The sequence below is a fragment of the Bufo gargarizans genome, chromosome 1 (assembly GCF_014858855.1).
Source record: "Bufo gargarizans isolate SCDJY-AF-19 chromosome 1, ASM1485885v1, whole genome shotgun sequence".
In the NCBI taxonomy this organism is placed as follows: Eukaryota; Metazoa; Chordata; class Amphibia; order Anura; family Bufonidae; genus Bufo; species Bufo gargarizans.
This window is the reverse complement of record NC_058080.1, coordinates 686,767,582-686,793,694: the sequence shown is the minus strand read 5'-3', so window position 1 is coordinate 686,793,694 and position 26,113 is coordinate 686,767,582.

Sequence of the window (26,113 nt, the reverse complement as noted above, 5' to 3'; positions counted from 1 at the left end):
ACCTAGCCACCCTCGATCCCTGGCCCTGAATGCCAGCATTTCTAAACTACTGGCCTATGAAATGCTGTCATTTAGGCTGGTGGACACAGACAGCTTCAAACAGCTCATGTCGCTTGCTGTCCCACAGTATGTTGTTCCCAGCCGGCACTACTTCTCCAAGAGAGCCGTGCCTTCCCTGCACAACCAAGTATCCGATAAAATCAAGTGTGCACTGCGCAACGCCATCTGTGGCAAGGTCCACCTAACCACAGATACGTGGACCAGTAAGCACGGCCAGGGACGCTATATCTCCCTAACTGCACACTGGGTAAATGTAGTGGCAGCTGGGCCCCAGGCGGAGAGCTGTTTGGCGCACGTCCTTCCGCCGCCAAGGATCGCAGGGCAACATTCTTTGCCTCCTGTTGCCACCTCCTCCTTCTCGGCTTCCTCCTCCTCTTCTTCCACCTGCTCATCCAGTCAGCCACACACCTTCACCACCAACTTCAGCACAGCCCGGGGTAAACGTCAGCAGGCCATTCTGAAACTCATATGTTTGGGGGACAGGCCCCACACCGCACAGGAGTTGTGGCGGGGTATAGAACAACAGACCGACGAGTGGTTGCTGCCGGTGAGCCTCAAGCCCGGCCTGGTGGTGTGTGATAATGGGCGAAATCTCGTTGCAGCTCTGGGACTAGCCAATTTGACGCACATCCCTTGCTTGGCGCATGTGCTGAATTTGGTGGTGCAGAAGTTCATTCACAACTACCCCGACATGTCAGAGCTGCTGCATAAAGTGCGGGCCGTCTGTTCGCGCTTCCGGCGTTCACATCCTGCCGCTGCTCGCCTGTCTGCGCTACAGCGTAACTTCGGCCTTCCCGCTCACCGCCTCATATGCGACGTGCCCACCAGGTGGAACTCCACCTTGCACATGCTGGACAGACTGTGCGAGCAGCAGCAGGCCATAGTGGAGTTTCAGCTGCAGCACGCACGGGTCAGTCGCACTACAGAACAGCACCACTTCACCACCAATGACTGGGCCTCCATGCGAGACCTGTGTGCCCTGTTGCGCTGTTTCGAGTACTCCACCAACATGGCCAGTGGCGATGACACCGTTATCAGCGTTACAATACCACTTCTATGTCTCCTTGAGAAAACACTTAGGGCGATGATGGAACAGGAGGTGGCCCAGGAGGAGGAGGAGGAGGATGAGGAAGAGGGGTCATTTTTAGCACTTTCAGGCCAGTCTCTTCGAAGTGACTCAGAGGGAGGTTTTTTGCAACAGCAGAGGCCAGGTACAAATGTGGCCAGCCAGGGCCCACTACTGGAGGACGAGGAGGACGAGGATGAGGAGGAGGTGGAGGAGGATGAGGATGAAGCATGGTCACAGCGGGGTGGCACCCAACGCAGCTCGGGTCCATCACTGGTGCGTGGCTGGGGGGAAAGGCAGGACGATGACGATACGCCTCCCACAGAGGATAGCTTGTCCTTACCCCTGGGCAGCCTGGCACACATGAGCGACTACATGCTGCAGTGCCTGCGCAACGACAGCAGAGTTGCCCACATTTTAACCTGTGCGGACTACTGGGTTGCCACCCTGCTGGATCCACGCTACAAAGACAATGTGCCCACCTTACTTCCTGCACTGGAGCGTGATAGGAAGATGCGCGAGTACAAGCGCACGTTGGTAGACGCGCTACTGAGAGCATTCCCAAATGTCACAGGGGAACAAGTGGAAGCCCAAGGCCAAGGCAGAGGAGGAGCAAGAGGTCGCCAAGGCAGCTGTGTCACGGCCAGCTCCTCTGAGGGCAGGGTTAGCATGGCAGAGATGTGGAAAACTTTTGTCAACACGCCACAGCTAACTGCACCACCACCTGATACGCAACGTGTTAGCAGGAGGCAACATTTCACTAACATGGTGGAACAGTACGTGTGCACACCCCTCCACGTACTGACTGATGGTTCGGCCCCATTCAACTTCTGGGTCTCTAAATTGTCCACGTGGCCAGAGCTAGCCTTTTATGCCTTGGAGGTGCTGGCCTGCCCGGCAGCCAGCGTTTTGTCTGAACGTGTATTCAGCACGGCAGGGGGCGTCATTACAGACAAACGCAGCCGCCTGTCTACAGCCAATGTGGACAAGCTGACGTTCATAAAAATGAACCAGGCATGGATCCCACAGGACCTGTCCGTCCCTTGTCCAGATTAGACATTAACTACCTCCCCATAACCATATATTATTGGACTCCAGGGCACTTCCTCATTCAATCCTATTTTTATTTTCATTTTACCATTATATTGCGAGGCTACCCAAAGTTGAATGAACCTCTCCTCTGCCTGTGTGCTAGGCCTAAATATATGCCAATGGACTGTTGCAGTGGTGGCTGACGTGAAGCCTCATTCTCTGCTATGACATGCAGACTGATTCTCTGCTGTCATGAAGCCAGATTGTCTGTTACGGGACCTCTCTGCTCTGCCTGTGTGCTAGGCCTAAATATATGCCAATGGACTGTTGCAGTGGTGGGTGACGTGAAGCCTCATTCTCTGCTATGACATGCAGACTGATTCTCTGCTGACATGAAGCCAGATCCTCTTTTACGGGACCTCTCTCCTCTGCCTGGGTGCTGGGCCTAAATTTATGACAATGGACTGTTGCAGTGGTGGCTGACGTGAAGCCTGATTCTCTGCTATGACATGCAGACTGATTCTCTGCTGACATGAAGCCAGATCCTCTGTTACGGGAGCTCTCTCCTCTGCCTGGGTGCTGGGCCTAAATTTATGACAATGGACTGTTGCAGTGGTGGCTGACGTGAAGCCTGATTCTCTGCTATGACATGCAGACTGATTCTCTGCTGTCATGAAGCCAGATTGTCTGTTACGGGACCTCTCTGCTCTGCCTGTGTGCTAGGCCTAAATATATGCCAATGGACTGTTGCAGTGGTGGGTGACGTGAAGCCTGATTCTCTGCTATGATATGAAGACTGATTCTCTGCTGACATGAAGCCAGATTGTCTGTTACGGGACCTTTCTCCTCTGCCTGGGTTCTGGGCCTAAATTTATGAAAATTGACTCTTACAGTGGTGGGTGACGTGAAGCCTGATTCTCTGCTATGATATGAAGACTGATTCTCTGCTGACATGAAGCCAGATTGTCTGTTACGGGACCTCTCTCCTCTGCCTGGGTGCTGGGCCTAAATTTATGACAATGGACTGTTGCAGTGGTGGCTGACGTGAAGCCTGATTCTCTGCTATGACATGCAGACTGATTCTCTGCTGACATGAAGCCAGATCCTCTGTTACGGGACCTCTCTCCTCTGCCTGTGTGTGTGCTGGGCCTAAATATATGCCAATGGACTGTTGCAGTGGTGGCTGACGTGAAGCCTCATTCTCTGCTATGACATGCAGACTAATTCTCTGCTGACATGAAGACAGATTCTCTGTTACGGGACCTCCCTCCTCTGCCTGGGTGCTGGGCCTAAATATATGCCAATGGACTGTTGCAGTGGTGGCTGACGTGAAGCCTCATTCTCTGCTATGACATGCAGACTAATTCTCTGCTGACATGAAGACAGATTCTCTGTTACGGGACCTCTCTCCTCTGCCTGGGTGCCGGGGCCTAAATATCTGAGAATGGACTGTTCCAGTGGTGGGTGACGGGAAGCCAGATTCTCTGCTATGGAACCTCTCTCCAATTGATTTTGGTTAATTTTTATTTATTTAATTTTTATTTTAATTCATTTCCCTATCCACATTTGTTTGCAGGGGATTTACCTACATGTTGCTGCCTTTTGCAGCCCTCTAGCTCTTTCCTGGGCTGTTTTACAGCCTTTTTAGTGCCGAAAAGTTCGGGTCCCCATTGACTTCAATGGGGTTCGGGTTCGGGACGAAGTTCGGATCGGGTTCGGATCCCGAACCCGAACATTTCCGGGATGTTCGGCCGAACTTCTCGAACCCGAACATCCAGGTGTTCGCTCAACTCTATTGATAACAACTTGGGTTGTCCTTGTCCTCTTTGGTCCGGGTGACATGGCGTCCCAGATTTCCAAAAAGAACTTCGAATCATGACTCGTCTGACCACAGAACAGTCTTCCATTTTGCCACACTCCATTTTAAATGATCCCTAGACCAGTGAAAACGCCTGAGCTTGTGGATCTTGCTTAGAAATGGCTTCTTCTTTGCACTGTAGAGTTTCAGCTGGCAACGGCGGATGGCACGGTGGATTGCGTTCACTGACAATGGTTTCTGGAAGTATTCCTGAGCCCATTCTGTGATTTCCTTTACAGTAGCATTCCTGTTTGTGGTGCAGTGTCGTTTAAGGGCCCGGAGATCACGGGCATCCAGTATGGTTTTACGGCCTTGACCCTTACGCACAGAGATTGTTCCAGATTCTCTGAATCTTCGGATGATGTTATGCACAGTTGATGATGATAGATGCAAAGTCTTTGCAATTTTTAGCTGGCTAACACCTTTCTGATATTGCTCCACTATCTTTCTGCGCAACATTGTGGGAATTGGTGATCCTCTACCCATCTTGGCTTCTGAGAGACACTGCCACTCTGAGAAGCTCTTTTTATACCCAATCATGTTGCCAATTGACCTAATTAGTGTTAATTGGTCTTCCTGCTCTTCGTTATGCTCAAATTTTCATTGCCTGCTGGAGCGGCGTGGGGGCGCGGCGGTCGCTGCACGGTACCGCGCCAAAGTCAGAGTAGGTCCCCACTTGAAGAGGCAACCTTGTCGTGAGCTAGGTGAGTGCACTTATCGGTCACCATCCCCCCCTGTTGAGCTGAACGTCCTTTCAGACAGGACACTTGACAAGGGGCAAGCCAAGAGTTCCATGGCAAATTGTGCCAGTTCTGGCCACAGGTCAAGCATGCACACCCAGTAGTCCAGGGGTTCCTCGCTTCTCAGAGTGTCCACATCGTCCATTAACCCGAAGTAGTCGGACACCTGTCGGTCTAGGCGTTCCCTAAGGCTGGATCCAGAGGGCGGCTGTTGATGGGTTGGCTGCAAGAATGATCTCATATCCGAAGTGACCAACACATCTTCAAACCAACCTTGCATGCGCTGTAGGATTGGTACTCGCAACTGTTTCTCTGTGGGTGGAAATTCCTCTGACAGCGCCCGCAAGAGCAGAATGCAGCATATCTCGCAGCAAGGCCTGGAAATGCTGCATTCTGACACCCCTTTGTGATGCTGGTAACATGTCCGCCATTTTGTGTTTGTACCAGGGGTCTAAGTACGTTGCCACCCAGTACAGGTCCTTGACCTTTATGCTTTTTATACGGGGTCCCTTTTCAAACACTGGAACATGAAGGCCCCCATTTGCACTAAATTGCAAGCGGTGGAGTTGCCTGGCTCCTGCTTATCGCCCAGGAGAATGTCTACCTCGGTCTCCTCCCCCCCATCCACGGACAACATCAGAGATCCCAGAAAAGTTTAAAGCCTGCTTTTCTTGCTCCTCCACCTTCTTCTCCCCCAGACACCATCTGTAACACCCCAGAGTTGTGTTACTAAACTCTTCTACCCTGCTACAATCTCCTAAGAGCATTAACATTGTGATCTGATGTAATTTTACATCCTCACAACTCTGCATCGTAAACCTTGTTAAATGTATATTGCTATAATTTCCATATTCACCAGCAGGTGGCAGCAATGTGTTAGCAAGGAGTTAAGTTCAGTTTAGTACATCTAAGCTGGAATAGTTCATTCCAGTTTACTTCCCCCTCTGTGAGCAGAGTGGGCTATGCCCACATCCTGCCTCATGGGTGGAAAAGAAAGTTAGAGTCAGTGTGCCAGCCACCCCTGCTAGGGAAAGGCTGTGTGTGTAGGAGCTTCCAGATATAGGGAATCAAGCCAGGATCTTGTCTCGGCTGAGACATTGTTCATCATCCCCAGCCTGAGCCTTGCAGCCTCAGCTGGTAGAAGCAAGCAGACAAACTCCAGAGTTACAGGAGGAAACCATAACTGTGAGTCAAGTTGCAGAGACCCAGGAGAAGCCATATTCCTCCTCAGCTAGTCAGTCCCCAGACAGCAGAAGATAGAAAGCGCAAAAGCAAAATTCCTGCCACAGTACAGAGCTACTAAGCAGATGTCCTTTCTTACAAGCTCTTGGTACATGAGAGAGCAGAAGATAAATTCCTGCCAACCATTGCCAATACCTGCTGGGACCTAAGCCTAAAGCTGTATCTTGCTGGGATGAAAGCTACAACCAGTAAAGACAAGATTGAACTTTATCAAAGGTCTGGATCTCAATTACTGCTGCAAAATCCCTCTATTATTCCTACTAGCACCACACTCAATTTATTGCAAGTGAGCCAGGATCCAGGAGTCCAGCCGTACCACTACCATACAGAAACATTACACCACTCTGGTATTCCTAACCTGGTGCGTGAGTTATAACATCCTTAAAGGGCCCTTTGACAGTACCCTGCACACGCTGAAATTGGCGTCACAGACAAAACTATAGACTATTATACCCATATCCTGACCCACTGCATAATCTGGCGTCCGTGTAACCGTACCACTGTCCTGCTCATTGCACATCCTCCTCTGACTCCTCTTCAGACTCCTGCTGACTTGTCTCAGATGGAGTAGCCCCCCCTGAGAATTCATTCAGCATTGCGACTTCCTTATCTTCCAGATCTTGCTCCTCGACGGCTTGATCAATAACACAACGCAATACATGCTCCAGAAAGAAGGCGTAAGGTAAGCTGTCACTGATGGCACCCTGGCTGCAACTGACCAGTTTGGTGATCTCATTAAATGGCGGCAGAAGTCTGCATGCGTTGCACATGAGCAGCGACTGGTGCGGTGAAAGATAAACATGCTCCGCAGAACCTGTCCTGCCGCAGAATTTGTACAGGTAGTCGTTTCTGCTGGAAAAGCCTATCAAGCATATACAAGGTGGACCTCCAGCGTGTCGGGCAGTCACAAATCAGATGTCTGACGGGCAAGTGGTGTCACCGCTAAATGGGCAGAGATTTTCCTGGCCTGCTGCAAGGTGTCCTGGACCCCGGGGAATTTGACAATGAATCGCTGCATGACTAAGTTCAGGATGTGTGCCATGCAGGGGTGTCATTTTGCCCTGTTTCAGCATGCTCAGCAGATTGGAACATTTGTCGCACTCCACTTTACCAACTGTCACATTAAGCGGGGCTAGCAACTGATCAGCCTGTGACCACAGAGCTGAAAGGAGTGCAGAACCGGTGTGGCTCTTGGCTTCCCGGCACAACTACCGCAGCACAGCATAGCAGCGTCTCACCTGGTACGTCGAATAGGTTCTGGGGAGCTTGGGGGGTGCAGCGGAAGAAGCGGTAGCAGTGGAAAAGGGGGAGTCAGTCGAGGAGGAGACGAGGATGGAGTAGGAGGAGGAGAAGAAGAGGGAGGCCTGCATGCAATCCGTACCTTCCCTGCCCGTATTTGCTAGACTACGTGTTTGTGGTCAGATATATCTTGGCACCGACAATGTGTGCCAGAAATACATTCACTTGCCGCTGAATGTGGCCATATGGCTCTGGGATGCCCTTCTGGGAGAAATATTTCCTTCCGGGGACCTTCCATTGCGGTGTACCAATGGCCACCGACTCCACCAATTTATACGGCAGTAGTTGGCAGGCTAGCAGTTCAGACAAGCCAGCGGTCAGCCGTTAGGCAAGAGCATTATCCGGCGTCAACATTTTTTTATGTTCGAACATTTGGGCCACGGAAGCCTCTGTCCCTCTATATAGCTGCGGTATCTCAGCAGAACGGCACACAAATGCTGCACAATACAAATGCACTATATAAAAATTATATTATAGGTATATCGCACCCCTGCCTCAATCAGATTTTTTGGGGGACAACTGGTATATCACACCAGTTGCAATTAGTTGTTCCAATGTCGTTTGTCCCTCTGTATAGCTATGGTATCTCAGCAGAACCGCACACAAATGCTGCACAATACAAATGCACTATATAGAAATTATTTTATAGATATATCACACCCCTGCCTCCATCAGATTTTTTGGGGGGCAACTGTTATATCACAGCAGTTGCAATTAGTTGTTCCAATGTCGTTTGTCCCTCTGTATAGCTATGGTATCTCAGCAGAACCACACACAAATGCTGCACTATACAAATGCACTATATAGATATTATAGTTATATCACACCCCTGCTCAATCAGATTTTCTTGGGGCAACTGATATATCACACCAGTTGCAATTAGTTGTTCCAATGGCGTTTGTCTCTCTATATATCTGCGGTATCTCAGCAGAACCGCACACATATTGTCACAGATGGTGTTGCAGAAAGCTGGAACTTATAAATAAACATCCGACTGGCTTGATCCCAAACTAAGGAGCATATGGGTGAGCCCTATAAAACCCCTAGAGCTCTCCCTGACTGCTATGCCCATGTAAAGGTCTTTATGGTAGACGATTGCATGTCCACGTACCTCATACTATGTGACACCTGAAAACCCTATAATAGTGAGAGGACACGACCACCGGCTCCCTGCACTTAATACGGACGAAGTCAGGGTCACCTAGAATCAAGCCAGCAAGGAAACACAAATAAAGGAAACAGACTTATCTGAGGAATCAGCAGAAGCAGCATCCAGCAGTGAACACAATCCAAAAAGAAGTATAAACCGCAAAGTGAGGCAGTATGGGAGGGAATATAAAGGAAGACAATCAGTGTAAATAGGTGACAGCTGGGAGAAGGAAAGGAGATGACAAAGTGAAACAAAAACAAAGAACTTCATGCAGGTAGGGAAGAACATCTAACAGACCTTCTCACAGAAGTGGCGGTGACACATATGCTGCACTATACAAATGCACTATATAGAAAATATATTATAGGTATATCGCACCCCTGCCTCATTCAGATTTTTTAGGGGGCAACTGGTATATCATACCAATTGCAATTAGTTACTATAGTGGCGTTCGTACGTCTGTATAGCTGAGGTATCTCCGCAGAACCGCACACAAATGCTGCACAATACAAATGCACTATATAGTAATTAAATTCACAGCGAAATTTAATTACTAAATTAAAAACTAAATTTAATCAAAGTTCGCCACGAAACGACCGCCGTGTGAACTGCAAGGCCATCGCTAGCTGCCAGCCACCTGATGCCACAAATCTGATTCTAATTGCTTCTTTTTTCACCCACCATCTTCAGATGGTACTGGTATTGCCACCCACATCCCCACTTTGTCACCGGGTCACTCTGTAATTTTATTATGCTGCTGCCACCTCCATACTATGTCACCTTGCCACTTTGGGGTCTCCTGATGCTGCTGCCACCTCCACACTATGTCACCTTGCCACTCTTTGGTCTTCTGATGCTGCTGCTACCTCAACACTGTGTCACCTTGCCACTCTGTGGCCTCCTGATGCTGTTGCTGCCACCTCTACACTCTGTCATTGCGCCACTTTGTGGTCTTCTCATGCTGCTGCTGCCACCTCCAGACTGTCATTGTGACACCCTGTGGCCTCCTACTGATACTGCTGTTGCCACCTCCATACTCTGTCATTGTGCCACTCTGTGGCCTCCTGATGATGCTGCTGCCACCTAAACACTGTCATTGTGCCACCTTGTGGCCTCCTCCTGATGCTGCCTCCACCGCCACGCTCTGTCATTGTGCCACTCAGTGGCCTCTTGATGCTGCTGCTACCTCCACACTGTCATTGTGCCACTCTGTGGCCTCTTCCTGATGCTGCTGCCACCTCCACACTGTCATTGTTCCACTCTGTGGCCTCCTGATGCTGCGGCCACCTTCACACTGTCATTGTGCCACGCTGTGGCCTCCTCCTGATTCTGCTGCTGCTGTCACCTCCACACTCTGTCATTGTGCCACTTTGTGGCTTCCTCATGCTGCTTTCACCTCACCAATATGTCATAGGGCCACTCTATGGACTTCTCATGCTGTTCCCATCCTCCCACTTCATGAATGGGCCACTATTTTGTTTTTCGGCCTGGCTGAAAGTGCAATACCAAGCGATCAAAAAGGTGTATGCCCCCCAAAATGTTACCAATAAAAAAAAAACTCATCCTGCAACAAATAAGCCCCTACATAAAACAATCACCCAACAAATAAAAAAAAATATAGCTCTCAGAATATGGAGACACTAAAACATCATATTTTTTGTTAATTTTTTTTTGAAGTTTTGTAATAAATAAAAGAGAAAGTAGACATATCAGGTATCGTCGCGTCCATAACAACCAGCTCTATAAAAATATCACATGACCTAACCCCTCAGATGAACACCGTAAAATAATAAAAACTGTGCCAAAAAAGCTATTTTTGGCCACCTAACATCACATAAAAGGCAACACCAAGCGATCACAAAGGCGTATGACCCCCAAAATAGTACCAATCCAAAAATGTGACCCTACCTAAGACAATCGCCCCAAAAATAAAAAAGCTATGGCTCTCAGACTATGAAGATTCTAAAACATAATTTTTTTGTTTTCAAAAATGCTATTATTGTGCAAAACCTAAATAAATAAGAAAAATTATATATATTAGGCATTGCTACGTCCGTAACGATCTGCTGTATAAATATATCACATGACCTAACCCCTCAGGTGAACACTGTAAAAATAAATAAATAAAAACTGTGCCAAAACAACCAATTTAGACATTTCTTCTCCATTCTCCTTTAATTCTTGTGGAACTACTAAAGGTCTAACAAAGTTTGTAAAATCAGTTTGAGTAACTTGAGGGGTGTAGTTTCTACAAATCTAAAATTTTAAGAATTACTTCTAAAATTCTAAGCCTAATAACGTCCTAAAAAAATTAAATTAAATTTACAAAATAATGCCAACATAAAGTAGACATATGGGAAATGTTACGTTTTAAATAGTTTATGAGGTATCACTCTCTGTTTTAAAAGCAGAAAATTAAAATTTTGAAAATTTATGGTAACTTTGGGATTTTTTCATAAATAAAGGGGTAATATATTGTCTCAAATTGGTGAATGTCATGAAGTATAATGTGTCACGAGAAAAAAAAACAATCTCAGAATGGCTTGGATGATGAAGGAATAATCGAGTCCAGACTTGTGCTAAAGTAGTTAACAACTTTACTTGGTATAAACTTCCATCAGGGAACAATCTTCCAACTTTATCTTGGCCATCAGCAGGTTTTGGCATGAAAATGGCAGGCGAACACTCTCAGCTCTGCTACATCTGTACTCTCTCAGCTCTGCTATGTCGGCTGTGTCACGAACTATGGATCTGATCGCTCCGGATCCCACAGCTGTGACGTAGTGGTCTGTGATGGAGTCTGCGCACACACAGAGACCTCACGTGACCGGGGTATTACCACTCGGCTAACACCCCCCCACTACACTTCGGTAACTGCCACCACGTGGGTTCCCATTCCACGAGCCGACTATCCGGGTCATTCACTATCACACAGATCAGTGGATGAACCGGATATCACTTACTGACCAACCGCAGTCAATCACCCCAGCTACAATTCCTAAATGCAATTTAACTAACTACCTGGTAACGTCTCTTCAAAGGCAAGGTACGTTGTTCAGCAGCTTAGAATATGGAAGACTTGGCCACTTAGATTTTATAATCTTTAATAAGCGGTAAAAAGCAGTGCATACAAGTCTAATGAAAATAACTATAAAACTACAGAATAATAATAACAATATAAATAATCACGACAGTTCAAATGAAAGGGAAAAAGATGAAAGTATACTTAGTTTCTCTGGAGGGTTTCAGATGGTCGTTCATATGTCCTTTTTGAATCCTTGCAAACCCCTTTTCAGTATGTATCAGGGGAGACCCTCAAAGTTCTTCTGATACAGGGATATGCCGTCAATGTCCAATTAAGTGTCTGGTGATGTTCCATGGGTCTCTCTCCTCTGTCCTTGTGCACAGGTTTTTATGAACTCTCCCATGGGCAGGAGACTTACTCCTGTCAGCCAATGGCAGCAGAGGGACTGTGCAGCTTAGGGATTGGCCTCCAAGTGTTTTATGACCCCATCAAAGTTCAGTTCCTACAATGAGGATTATACTTAAGCTCGTATCTCCCTGATACATCGGCATATTTTAATACAGGATACATATTTGCGATCCTTATTTATTTACATACAGAATGAGACCACACACGGTAATGCTGGGACCTATAGTTCTTTTACCACCCATAGGTCAGCTACGGAATCACATCCTCTAGTCATATTTGATACCCAATTAACCACAATACTCTGTAGAGCCTGGATCTGGTGTCAGAAAGGGCATAAGTTGATTCATAAATGAAATATGAAAGTGGACTGGTTTTATGCCCAGAGCTAATTAAGGGCTATTAGCTCTCCTCAAACCAGACCTGGAAATTAATGACGTCACGCTCCAGCCAGGCTTGACAGCGAGCTGATCTTATCTTAAAGAACAGGATGAGCTGGGCCTGGTATAGCTTTTATGACCTTTTATAGCTGGCCTCAAAGAGTAGTGGTAATAAAAGTGTCCATCTATATCATAGGCGACCCAGGCTTCAGGAAGATGAGTTCACAGTTTTTTTTACATATGCCAGAAGCATATAAGATGGCTACCCAGAGGAATTATGTATGTATGCCGGCACAGGCTGGGTTTAATAGAAGCCTATCCTCTTCTGCTGTATGATGCAACTTAACTTCTGGTAGTCTGTCTCTTGCTGTAATTCTAGGAGCTTCTTCCTGACTTTAAGCTTACTTAGCTTGGCTTTAGTTAATGCAAGCCCAGGAGGGGACATGCAACCATGTAGAACTAACAGGCAGGGCCTGTCCGACATGGACAAGGCCTGCTGCTTCCCCTTAAAGGGGGTAAGCTAGTCACACATCCCCAAGGAGGGGAAGGCTAGACTGCCTTCTGCAGGCTCGCCCAGCAGGGGCGAGGGCCTGCTCCTTCCACAAGGAAGGGATCCTTTAGACTGACTAACAACTAACTAAACTCCTCCCTCTATAGAGAGGGCTGGAATGGAACTAGAAGGTTCCTCTCCTGGGAAACTAGCCCTGCCAATACTGCCGCCATCTGCTGGTGAAGCAGGCACACTACACTTGAACATAACATTGGCAAGGAAATATGAATACACACTGCAGGAAATTGCAATAAATATAGATGACACAAGATGTACCAATAAAGATCGTCCGGTCACAAAAAGGGTGGTAATTCCACTCTCTGTCATTACATACTTTGTGCCATCTAAGTATAAAAAATAAAAAAGTATAAAATAAAAAAGCACATAACATCAAAGCCCCAAATATCACTGAAAAGACACACACATATATTTAAATAACTGAGTTGAAAAACAAATTGGCTTTTGTAATGCAAAAAAATAATAAAAACATGAAATTGTGTCTGGGTATGGATGGGATAAAATGGCCCGATCTTTGACTTGTTGTCCAGTTTAGGCCCAGCGACTGTATCCATTATGCAGATCCTCAAAACACAAAACACAGTTTTCAAGATGTGGCCAAATATAGGACATATTCTTTCATTTGGGACATGGCCACAAGGAAACGGAAGCACACAGAAAGGCTTCTGTGTTCTTCCAAGTCCATGTCTTCGAGCCTCAAAAGATAGGACATCTTTGGCTGCATCATGCATACAGCGGACCCTGCGATGCTGGATGCACACAGCCGATGTCCGTGTTTTGTGGATCTGTAGTTTGCGGTCTGCAAAATGGACATGGTCGTGTAAATGGAGACTTAGAAAACCCACTTTGGTATGCACTTCAGCGAAATCTTCACAACAGTGAAGACTTTTCAGATTTTAACAATGCAGTATCCCACTCCGTAATAGTAGTGGGGCCCTGTGTATGTATATATATATATATATATATATATATTTGCAGAATGTAATTTTATAAGATGTATGCATATTACTGTGTGTAATTCCTTCCACCAGGCTGTTTTCACCTAGCATGTAGACACGTCCAGTCACCCCTAGGTGGTGCTGGCACCACATACACTACTCACAAAACATTAGGGATATTAGGCTTTCGGATGAAATTTATGGAAAATGCAAAAAGTTTATGCTACAGTGATATTACATCATGAAAGTAGGGCATTTAAGTAGAAGCATGCAATAGTGATTTCCTCATCTCAAACAATTTATTGACACAAAAGCCAACACCAGTGGTGGGTATACCCCCAAAAAATGTCAGTGTCTCAAAAACTTGTCATAGAAACATAGAAACATAGAATGTGTCGGCAGATAAGAACCATTTGGCCCATCTAGTCTGCCCAATATATCTGAATCCTATGAATAGTCCCTGGCCCTATCTTATATGAAGGATAGCCTTATGCCTATCCCATGCATGCTTAAACTCCTTCACTGTATTTGCCGCTACCACTTCTGCAGGAAGGCTATTCCATGCATCCACTACTCTCTCAGTAAAGTAATACTTCCTTATATTACTTTTAAACCTTTGCCCCTCTAATTTAAAACTGTGTCCTCTTGTGGTAGTTTTTCTTCTTTTAAATATGCTCTCCTCCTTTACCGAGTTGATTCCCTTTATGTATTTAAAAGTTTCTATCATATCCCCTCGGTCTCTTCTTTCTTCCAAGCTATACATATTAAGGTCTTTTAACCTTTCCTGGTAAGTTTTATCCTGCAATCCATGGACCAGTTTAGTAGCTCTTCTCTGAACTCTCTCTAGAGTATCTATATCCTTCTGGAGATATGGTCTCCAGTACTGAGCACAATACTCCAAGTGAGGTCTCACCAGTGATCTGTACAGCGGCATAAGCACTTCACTCTTTCTGCTGCTTATACCTCTCCCTATACATCCAAGCATTCTGCTGGCATTTCGTGCTGCTTTATTACATTGTCTTCCCACCTTTAAGTCTTCTGAAATAATTACTCCTAAATCCCTTTCCTCAGATACTGAGGTCAGGACTGTGTCAAATATTCTATATTCTGCCCTTGGGTTTTTACGCCCCAGGTGCATTATCTTGCACTTATCCACATTAAATTTCAGTTGCCAGAGTTCTGACCATTCTTCTAGTTTTCCTAAATCCTTTTCCATTTGGCGTTTCCCTCCAGGAACATCAACCCTGTTACATATCTTTGTGTCATCAGCAAAAAGACAAACCTTACCATCGAGGCCTTTTGCAATATCACTTATGAAGATATTAAACAAAATTGGTCCCAGTACAGATCCCTGTGGAATCCCACTGGTAACATGACCTTGTTTTGAATGTTCTCCATTGACTACAACCCTCTGTTGTCTGTCACTCAGCCACTGCCTAATCCACTCAACAATATGGGAGTCCATGCTCAATGACTGCAGTTTATTGATAAGTCTTCTATGTGGGACAGTGTCAAAAGCCTTACTAAAATCTAGATATGCGATGTCTACTGCACCTCCACCGTCTATTATTTTAGTCACCCAGTCAAAAAAATCTATAAGATTTGTTTGACATGATCTCCCTGAAGTAAACTCATGCTGTTTTTCATCTTGCAATCCATGGGATTTTAGATGTTCCACAATCCTATCCTTTAATAGGGTTTCCATTAATTTGCCTACTATTGATGTCAGACTCACTGGTCTATAGTTGCTCGATTCCTCCTTACTACCTTTCTTGTGAATGGGCACGACATTTGCCAATTTCCAATCTTCCGGGACGACTCCTGTTACTAATGATTGGTTAAATAAATCTGTTAACGGTTTTGCCAGCTCACCACTAAGCTCTTTTAATAATTTTGGGTGTATCTCATCAGGCCCCTGTGACTTATTTGTCTTCACTTTAGACAGCAAACTTAGAACATCTTCCTCTGTAAAGACACATGCATCAAACGATTTAATAGTCATCCTTTCTAGTGGAGGTCCTTCTCCTTCTTTTTCTTTTGTAAAAACTGAACAGAAGTATTCATTAAGGCAGTCCGCTAGCCCTTTATTCTCTTCTACATACCTTCCGTCCTTTATTTTTAATTTAGTTATTCCTTGTTTTAATTTCCTTTTTTCATTTATATATCTGAAGAATGTCTTATCCCCTTTTTTCATAGACTGAGCTAGTTTTTATTCTGCCTGAGCTTTAGAAGTTCTTATAACTTGCTTGGCCTCTTTCTGCCTAATCTTGTAGATTTCCTTATCTTCATTGCTCTGTTTTTTTTTATAATTACAAAATGCTAGCTTTTTATTTTTAATGATTTGGGCCACTTCTGCTGAGTACCACAGTGGTCTCTTCCTTTTTTTGCTTTTACTGACAAGTCTAATGCAATTTTCTGTTGCCTTCAATAATGCACCTTTTAAGTAGTCCCATTTCTCCTGGACTCCATGTAATCCGTTCCAGTCTGATAAGGACTCATTTATGACTAATTTCATTTTTGAAAAGTCTGTTTTTCTAAAATCTAAAACTTTTGTTTTTGTGTGGTGGGACTCTTTCACAGTTTTTATATTAAACCACACTGACTGGTGATCACTAGATCCCAAGGTTTCGCCAACAATGACATCATATACCGAATCCCCATTTGTGAATATCAAATCCAAAATGGCCTCCCTCCGGGTTGGCTCCTCAACCATTTGTTGTAGGGATAACCCCAGTAGGGAATTTAGAATATCTGTACTCCTGGTAGAACTTGCTATTTTGGTTTTCCAGTTTATATCTGGAAGATTGAAATCTCCCATAATGATAGCTTCTCCTTTCATTGTCATTTTAGCTATTTCTTCAACTAGTAGATCATCTAGTTCTTTAACTTGATCAGGTGGTCTATATATCACACCTACACGAGTTACTGCATGATTAGCAAACTGCAACGTAACCCAAACTGACTCTATGTTGGCCTCACCAACTTGTATTAGGTTAGATTTAATGCTATCTTTCACATACAGGGCCACTCCTCCTCCTTTCTTGCCTTCTCTGTCTCTTCTGTATAAAGAGTACCCTGGTATGGTTATGTCCCAGTCATTTCTTTCATTAAACCATGTCTCCGTAACAGCCACTAAATCTACATTCTCATATGCCATTATTGACCCAAGTTCATTGATTTTTTTACCTAAACTGCGAGCATTTGTAGAGAGGACTCGGAGCTTATCATTTCTTACCCTCTGTGCTTCTGACCTGTTCTGGCATTGTTTCGGGGGGCAATTGGACTCTTTTATTTTCACTATTTTGCCCCCCCTTCCTAGTTTAAATACTCTTTCGCAAATTGTCATGTGGCCTTGAGCATCAATTACAGCTTGATAACAAAGTCTCATGCTGTTCACAAGTCAAACTATTTGTCTGCTGAGGCATGGCATCCCACTCTTCTTGAAGGGTGGCCCTCAGGCCATTGAGGTTCTGGGTACAGAGTTATGAGCCTCTACACGGCTGATCCCATAGGTTTTAAATGGAATTCAGGTCTGGAGAAAGTGCAGGTCCTTTCATTTGAGGTACCCCAGTCTCCAGCAGCCATTCCCAAACAATGCAACCTCGATGAGCTGGCGCATTGTCGTCCATAAAGATAAAATTAGGCCTGTGTTGTTCATGTAGAGGCACAATGACTGGATTGATGATGTTATTCATTGTCACTGTACCATTCACAAAGTGCAGAGCAGTTCTGTATTGACTAGACACACCTGCCCACACTGTAACACCACCACCAAAGGTTTTTCTGGTAACAACAGTGGCTGATGCATAGCGCTCTCCTTGACATCCCCAACATCATAGGCAGTCATTATTTCTGCTCAGCGTGAATCGACTTTCATCATTGAACAGCACTGAGGCCTACTGGTCCCTCATCCAGTGTAGATGCTCTCTGGCCCATGCAAGACGATGACACCTGTGGTCAGGTACCCTTGCAGATTGTCTAGCATGCAGACCATGCTGATGTAAACCCTTTTGAATGGTCTGATGTGATAATTGGGTGCCTTTCCCTTCCTTGAATGTGCCAGGCGTTGTGGCATTCATCATCCGCATCCGCAGAGCATTGTTCACAATGAAGCGGTCATCAGTGTGGGATGTGGCCAAAGGACGTCCACTTCTATGCCTTTCTGTGACTCTTCCGGTCTCTCTTTATCTCTGTTGAAACCTGCTGATGACACGTTGTGACGCTCTAAGCTTAGTAGCCACTTCCCCTTGAGAACATCCTGCTATAAGTCTAGCAATAGCGAGGTAATGTTAATTAATTGTTAGGTGTCGTCTTGGTCTCATGATGTCAAAATGTGAACAGCATGATTAGTAGGACTGTTTTAATACCAATTATAATTGAAACAGGAAATGTATTGGGCGATTCATGGATCAAACACATGTTGTGAATTTTGCCCTTAAGCTCCTTGTCAGAAAACAGCAAATTGTGCAAAAAGTACTGAAACATTGAACAGTTGGATATGTGCATTCAAAAGTTTAGAGAAGATCACATTAGGTTTACCTGTAAAGGTAAGAGTGCATTTTAGGTTTATCTGGAAATTTTACCCACAAGCCAAATATCTTTAACTCTTTCTAAGTAGTGTATATATATATTTAAGTAGTGCAAGGCAGAGTAAGTAAATAATTGGAGGAAGTGAGAGGAGTGAGTTGGTGAAGTGAAGCAGGTGAGAACAGTATAGTGGAGTCAGGTCAGCATATGTTTAGTTTGAAGCCAAGGAAAGAAAACTCCAGAGTCAGACACAAAAGTCAGGCACCTCAGCCAGACTGCAGAGTCAGACAATAAGAGCCGGCTAACTAAGGTTAGGGCTGGATATGCAGAACCTAAAGGTAAAGTAAGCTGACAGGTAGAAACTTATCTGAGTTGTGCTCAGACCAAGGATAGGTATCAAGAGAGGAATACCAGAAACCCAGAGTGTTGTCAAGTATAAGGAGAGACTAGTGGAGGTGAGAGTGTTACCTCAGCCAATGGACTCCATTAGCACCCAATGTGAGACAGAAGTTAGCCGACGGTGCCTGTTCATAGTCTAAAGTGAAGTACAAGCTGTATTTGGAGCAGCATTCCTTTATGGGCAGTGTGGAGGGATTATTGGAAATTGTGAGTAAGCCAGGAAGGCAAGATATATGTACCAGCTGTGTAAACCGAAAACCTTATTGATGTATACTCCACACCTGGAAGACAGACAGTCAGCCAGAAGTTACAATAGCCTGAGTGTGATCAGAGTCAATACCTCACCAAGAGCCTGTTATTAGGATTACAGATACAACCTGTGATGTCCTTTGAATGGATTACAACTACTGCTTTGCATTGCAATAATCTGTATATCTACCTCAAGACAAGTGATTTTCAGTAAATGTTCCAGTTATTTATTCAAACGGACTCCTCTTTAGTTTACCAACTCATTTGCACCCAAGGGTGCTAGTATCACGACATCGGGGAATCTTCCTTTCCTGCACCTTAAACTCTAAACCATCAAGGGTACTTCAACCAACATCTGGCAGTAGATCCCTCAACACCAGAGTTGGAATTGGCTGCCTTTCTTCTCGTCACTGCTCGCCGGCCCAGGGAGCTTCAGGAAATCATGAGTAGAGACTATTCCTCCCTCGTTCCACGTCCACTACATTAGCAATGTCTAATTTGACTTTTGGTGGCGCTATAGGGAAAATGAACACTTGCTGCCAAGTTCCCTCACAGATAACAGTTGACCACTGGGGGAACCGGGGACACGTTCTGATTAGTTTCGTTTCAAGGATGTCAATTAACAAGTGGGGATTATTCAAAACAGACAGCTCCTTTCAGTTTTCTGCCATCAGTAGGTTTCCTCCCACACTACCACATACAGATATCTCTTGTCAGTGCAATTTCTAATTGAAATTATCTGTAAAATAAGCAGTTTCCTGTACGCTAGCTATCATGCCATAAAAAACTTAATGCAATATATCTTCAGAAAATCAGAAAATTGTACGTTTCCATAATCATTGAGAGTTACCACTAACATGCTCTCTATCTGTAACTGTGATATTTCCATTTTCTAAATTCCAAGAAGAGTCCTTGTTAATAGTTGTTCATTTATGCGGAAAACAGAAATTATGTTCTACAGGGGAACATTGAACAATTTTGTAAACAGCCATATCTACATAAGTAGCATAACCCATTAAAAAAAATATGGATTTAAAGGACATAAGGTCATAAGAAAGGACAGCATTATTTTCTTCATCACTTCATGGCCAAGAGTAAGTATCATTAATTTTGGATTTGAAATGCGTAGGGAAAGTGGTTGTCCTGGGTTTTTCTACTGCTGGATTTTAAGAAGAGAGAAAATATGTTTTGTATTTTAACATATTGCTTGTGCACAATCGAATTTTTTTACTCCAAGTATTTATTTTATACATTGGAGGAAATATCCATTGCTATCTGGAAACTGTCAACCAGCAGAATACCAGTTGCTGGTGGATCTTGACTTAAACATTTGAGCTTATAAGTATGTGAACGTCTGATAAAAAATAAATTGGGCTTTAAAGATGTTGCCCATCTTTGAAACCCTTATGGCCAGCTCTCCCTCCCTACTAGACCTTTGGAGTATAAAATACTTATCTGCTTCCCACTGTTTGGTTCTTTTTTGTTCGGCAACAGTGTTGACATGTCTCCCAAGGGGCAAGTGACCCAGTGACTTGGGGAACTTGTTACCCCTGTTCTTTCTGGAACTTGACAGGCAGGGAACTGGAACACAGTTGATCACAGGAGCTGGAACCAAGTGGCAGAGGGGGGAGCAGCCAATGGCAGGCGGTGATCGGGACAAGCGTCCCTAGCATCGAGGGTGACACTAGGGAGGCTCATCCCCTTTCCTGCCTGCCATTGGCTTTTCCCCCCGACAATGGATGTTTTCGTCCATGAACGGGGAGCAGCAGCAGCAGGGGACCAGGAGTGGCGCAGGGAGACAGGTAAGTAGATTCAGTGTGAGGGGCTCAGCATAGTGGGGGATATTTTTTATGCATAACCCCTTTAAATATGTTTTCTGGGCTCAAGAAAGGGGGGGGGGAGGGTCATCCATTTGCTTACAGCATCAGCATATGTAGAATAATGAAAAAAAAAAATGTTTTCAGAAAATCGCTTTGTATCATTATTCCCTGTCTCCCCGTCTCGCTTTGTTCTGTACTGCTTGGTGTATCCTAAGAGAAAGGGTGTAATAGTATTTTCAGTGATAGCTGACAGCTGAATTCTACATATCCGATGAGGCCCCACATCAAATCAGCTTTGAGTGCAGGTGCAGTTGAAGCTGTTATGAGCAGTGGGTGTGGAATTACCAACAAGTTTGACTATTCCTGTTCTGGTTGACAGCTGACCCAGTCAAAACCCTAGAGAGAGTACATGCAAATGCAGGAAACAGGTCCGAGGTCAGGGCATGCAGCAAAGCGTCAATATGGTAATCAAGTACAGGTCAGGCAGTGGAGAGTCAGGAATGAGTAAGAGGTCAGTAAGGTTTGTTTCACATGACAGTAATATTATGGTCACAGAATACAGCCCTAAATTAACAACATAATAGATCCATATGACAACCATGTGAATTATAATTAACCCCTTAGTGACCATCCATACCACGTGTTTTTACGGCGGTCACAAAGGGGCCTTGGGCTGGAGTGCCGCCTTTTTATGGCGGTACTTCAGCCCAAGCTAGCGCTACAAAGAAGGTAGGTGAGGGCTGGAGGCAGTGATCAGAGACCGTGACAAGAGGAGCTGCCAGCAGTAAACTTTCTACCTCCTCTCATGTAAGAGAGGAGGGAGAAAGTCTCTGGTGCAAGGATTGATAAACGTAAAAATGTAGAAGCAGCACCTTACGGTCTCAAGATAATGCGTTGTTCAATGCAGCAGCCTAGCCGTAGGCCCTTGATCCATCAGGCCTTGGAATACGTATATAAAAAGGAAGATGGCTTCGGCAGCATGTAGCAGTATCAAAACTTCTTTATTTGTACCTCCAGACACAAATGGCAACGTTTCGACTGTTCACCAGTCTTTGTCAAGCCTAATGACATCAGTGTTGGTAGGCATATAAATACCCCCCATAATACAAAACACGCCCCACATTAAATCAACAAAGCTAATCATTGTGATGGAATAAATCTGTACAGGTTGTTACTTACTGAAACCGGCATGGCTTCCATCCTCCTCATGTGCGCCACAGCGTGTTGTTTACTCCATTGCGCAGCCGCGGCTCGCCGGCTACACATGTCGGAAGTGTCGTCAGTTACCATGACTACGGCAGGCGTAGACGTCTCCGGCCAATAGATAGCCAGAAGAGAACATTGTCGTCATCGTCGTCATCATCTGCGCGACGTCCACGTGACACCCCACATGGTGCGCACAACCGTGCGTCAATCTCATGGGTCACATGGGCGGCGCAGCCAATGAAGACACAGTGCAAGTGTCGGAGCCATGGAAACCCCGACGCCGTGGACTGCGCAACTTATCCTAAGGTGATGTGCATGATCCATATGTCAACATGCACTCGATAGGTGGCTGGATGAACATTGTCAGATCAAGATCGCAACAATGATCACCACATTCTCCCTAACTGATGGCCAAATCAAACAGAGGTGGAGACCATGTCCGGCGTCGCATATCATTATGTATAGCACATATTTCACAAATGACACCCATCAGACAATAAAAAGCATTATATCATACAATTATAGCAGTCACTATAATGGGGATGTGTTATCACATATAAAAAATTAATTATAAAAAATTAATTAATGACGTCCCTATACTGAAGAGGACCATCGAACGACCCACATCAGTCGATAGATGTAACGTTAAACTCCAAGTTTAACCCATAGGGTTGAAGGGATCTAAGGGTATGGATCCACTTTAATTCCTTTTTCCTTAGGATCGCCTTCCTATCACCACCTCTTCTCAGATATCCAACGCTGTCTATTACTCGGAATCTTAATTGATTAATAGCATGTTTACAATCAATAAAGTGTTTGGCAACCGGTTTGTCAATGGCTCCTGTTCTAATAGTACTCTTATGCTTATTAATCCTTTCCCTCAGTTCCATTGTGGTTTCACCCACATATATTAGGCTACACGGACACTGTATCATGTAAACCACATCTGTGGATTTGCATGTGAAGTGTCCCTTGATCTTAAACCGTTTACCACTATAGGGATGAGTAAAACCATCACCTCTCATGATGCAACTGCAGTTGCAGCAGGAGAGGCAAGGGAAATTGCCATTCCTAAGTGGTGCCAGTCTTTTCTGTTTGTCTAAATCCTTGCCTCCTATGTCCGCTTTAACCAATCTGTCACGTAAATTGCGGGTCCGTTTATATGCCATCATTGGGGGGACAGAAAACTCTTTGACTGTTGGCAGTCCTTTCTGAAGGATCTGCCAGTCCTGGCGTAAGATGGCAGCAATATTGCGGCTGTCACCCCCAAAGATGGACACAAAAGGGATACGGGCAGACTCTTGTTTCAGTGGTTTTCTCACCAATGTGGATCCACGATTCATGGAAGTAATCCTATGTTTGGTACGGTTAATCAGCTGGTTAGGGTAGCCTCTCTTTGCAAATTTCCTACACATCTCATCTATTCTGTAGTCAAATTGGGTGTCATCGGATACGATCCGACGTACCCTTAGTAACTGGCTCCATGGAAGAGAATTCACCATGGACTGAGGGTGATTACTGTTGTACATTAGTAGGGTATTCCTATCTGTAGGTTTCTGGAATAGATCAGTACTGATCCTTCCATTGTGCACCTGAACTCGGACGTCAAGGAACTGCAGCTCACGGGCAGAATGCATCACGGTGAACTGCAGGTCCCGGACCCCAGAGTTCAGGTGCACATGGAAATCCTCCAGTTCAGGTATAGTGCCTGTCCAAATCAAGAAAATGTCGTCGATGTAGCGCCACCAGCACAGAACCCTCTCAAAAAAAGTGGAGCGATACACAAGCCGATCCTCGACCTCCGCCATGAAGATGTTAGCGTAGGTGGGGGCCATATTGGACCCCATCGCCACACCACGCTTTTGCTGGTAGAAGGTGTCCCCAAAGAGGAAATAATTCCTCCTCAGGACCACCTCCAGGAGGGCGAGGATCAGCCGGCGTGCCCCAGGAGAGAGTTCTGTGCTGGCAAGGGCCACATCGACGACACCCAAACCATAAGAGTGGTCGATGGACGTGTACAGCGATACAACATCGAAACTAACAAGTAAAAATTCAGCAGGCAAAAGCAGTGCGTTCAGCTTAGTCAGGAAATGGCCAGTGTCTCTGATATAGGAGGGGGCCGTGGTCGCATGGATCCGCAATACCCTATCTAAAAAAATTGATATGGGATTAAAGATGGAGCCCCTGCCCGACACAATGGGTCGGCCAGGAGGATCCATTAAACTCTTATGGATCTTTGGTAGAACATATATTACAGGGGTAATTGGGTGGCTCACATGTAAAAAATTATAAAGTTCATCATCGATGACTCCTTGGCTAAGTGCCTCATCCAATAATACCCCTATAACAACTGCTATATCAAACTTCGGATCCTTGTTCAGTATCTCATAGACATTAACGTCCCCTACCTGTCGTGTGATCTCATTAATATATTTACAGGTATCCATGACGACCACGGCACCCCCCTTGTCAGCTGGCTTGATGGTTAAATTTATATTATGTTCCAGTTCAGACAAAGCCCGCCTCTCAACCTGGGACAGATTATGCCTGAACTGGTCAGTACTATCCTCCCTCAATTGGTCAATTCGTTTCCTGACAAAGCTGATATATGTTTCAACCACATGGTTATTTTGCGGTGGCGAAAAATAACTTTTGTTGCGTAAATCAAAATCTTTACACATAAGCGTATCAGTGGGTACAATTGGTGGACACCTGGATGTATCGATGTCTCTCATTGAGAAAAAGGCTTTCAGCCTAAGGCGCCTAAAGAACTTTTGTAGGTCCAGTTCGAGTTCGAACCAATCACGTGGGGTAGTGGGGCAGAATGTCAAGCCCCGGCTCAATACATTGGTTTGTATATCATCAGGTTGGGAAGATGAAATGTTCACAACTAGGTTCATTTCCGTAGCCCGCGTCTCGTTATCCGCCCCTGTGGATGGGAAGAGGCTTCCATGGGTATAGGGGGAAGGGCCCTTGCTGGATCGATGGTGTCTCCTACCACCCCTTCTGTATCGCCCTCGCCTCTTTTTCGGCCATGGCCTAAAAAATTATTGGACGCACCTGACTCATCAGCAGAATCGGACTCACCAGTGCTGAAGCCAAACTTGCCTTGATCAAAGCGATTCCCACGTCTCCGCCTGTTAAATCTTTGTGATTGAGACGTCTGCCAATTGTAAATTTTACCAGATTGGTAATCATCCAAGTCTCTGTGCCACTTATCCCTTTTAATGTGTTCAACCTCGGATTTGTGCCGCATAACGTGTTGATTCGTTTTTTCTTTGTAAGCTGTAAACTCCTCGCCACTCATCAGGTCCCGAATCTGGGTTTCCAAATTGGTTGTAATTACCTTCAGGTTATCCACTTCTTTCTGTAGATAATCTATATTGAGCAACATCAACTCGAAAGAGTATTGATTATTTATTGCTTCAAAAGCTTTGCAAAAATCGCCGTTGGTAGGGAATAAATTCGGGCGAAGATTGGACCTGAGGCCCCTTGGTATTCTTTGCTGTTTATAATACTCTCTCAGAGTTATTAGGTGTAACTCCATGGTATTTAATCTCTTAAGATCTTGTTCAGCTTTACGTTTCAAGATATCAACCGAGGGGGAACTTAAAAAGGTTACATCACCTCCATCGACATTAATCAGCTGCTGAATGTCCTCCTCAGTATAGACGTACATGTGTCTTGACGAGGTATCCATGTTCTTACTTGGACCTGGGGGACCCTCCATGGTGTGTATAACTCCACGATTTTCAACCCCCTGGTGCACGCCTCCCGGATCAACAATAGATAAACGTAAAAATGTAGAAGCAGCACCTTACGGTCTCAAGATAATGCGTTGTTCAATGCAGCAGCCTAGCCGTAGGCCCTTGATCCATCAGGCCTTGGAATACGTATATAAAAAGGAAGATGGCTTCGGCAGCATGTAGCAGTATCAAAACTTCTTTATTTGTACCTCCAGACACAAATGGCAACGTTTCGACTGTTCACCAGTCTTTGTCAAGCCTAATGACATCAGTGTTGGTAGGCATATAAATACCCCCCATAATACAAAACACGCCCCACATTAAATCAACAAAGCTAATCATTGTGATGGAATAAATCTGTACAGGTTGTTACTTACTGAAACCGGCATGGCTTCCATCCTCC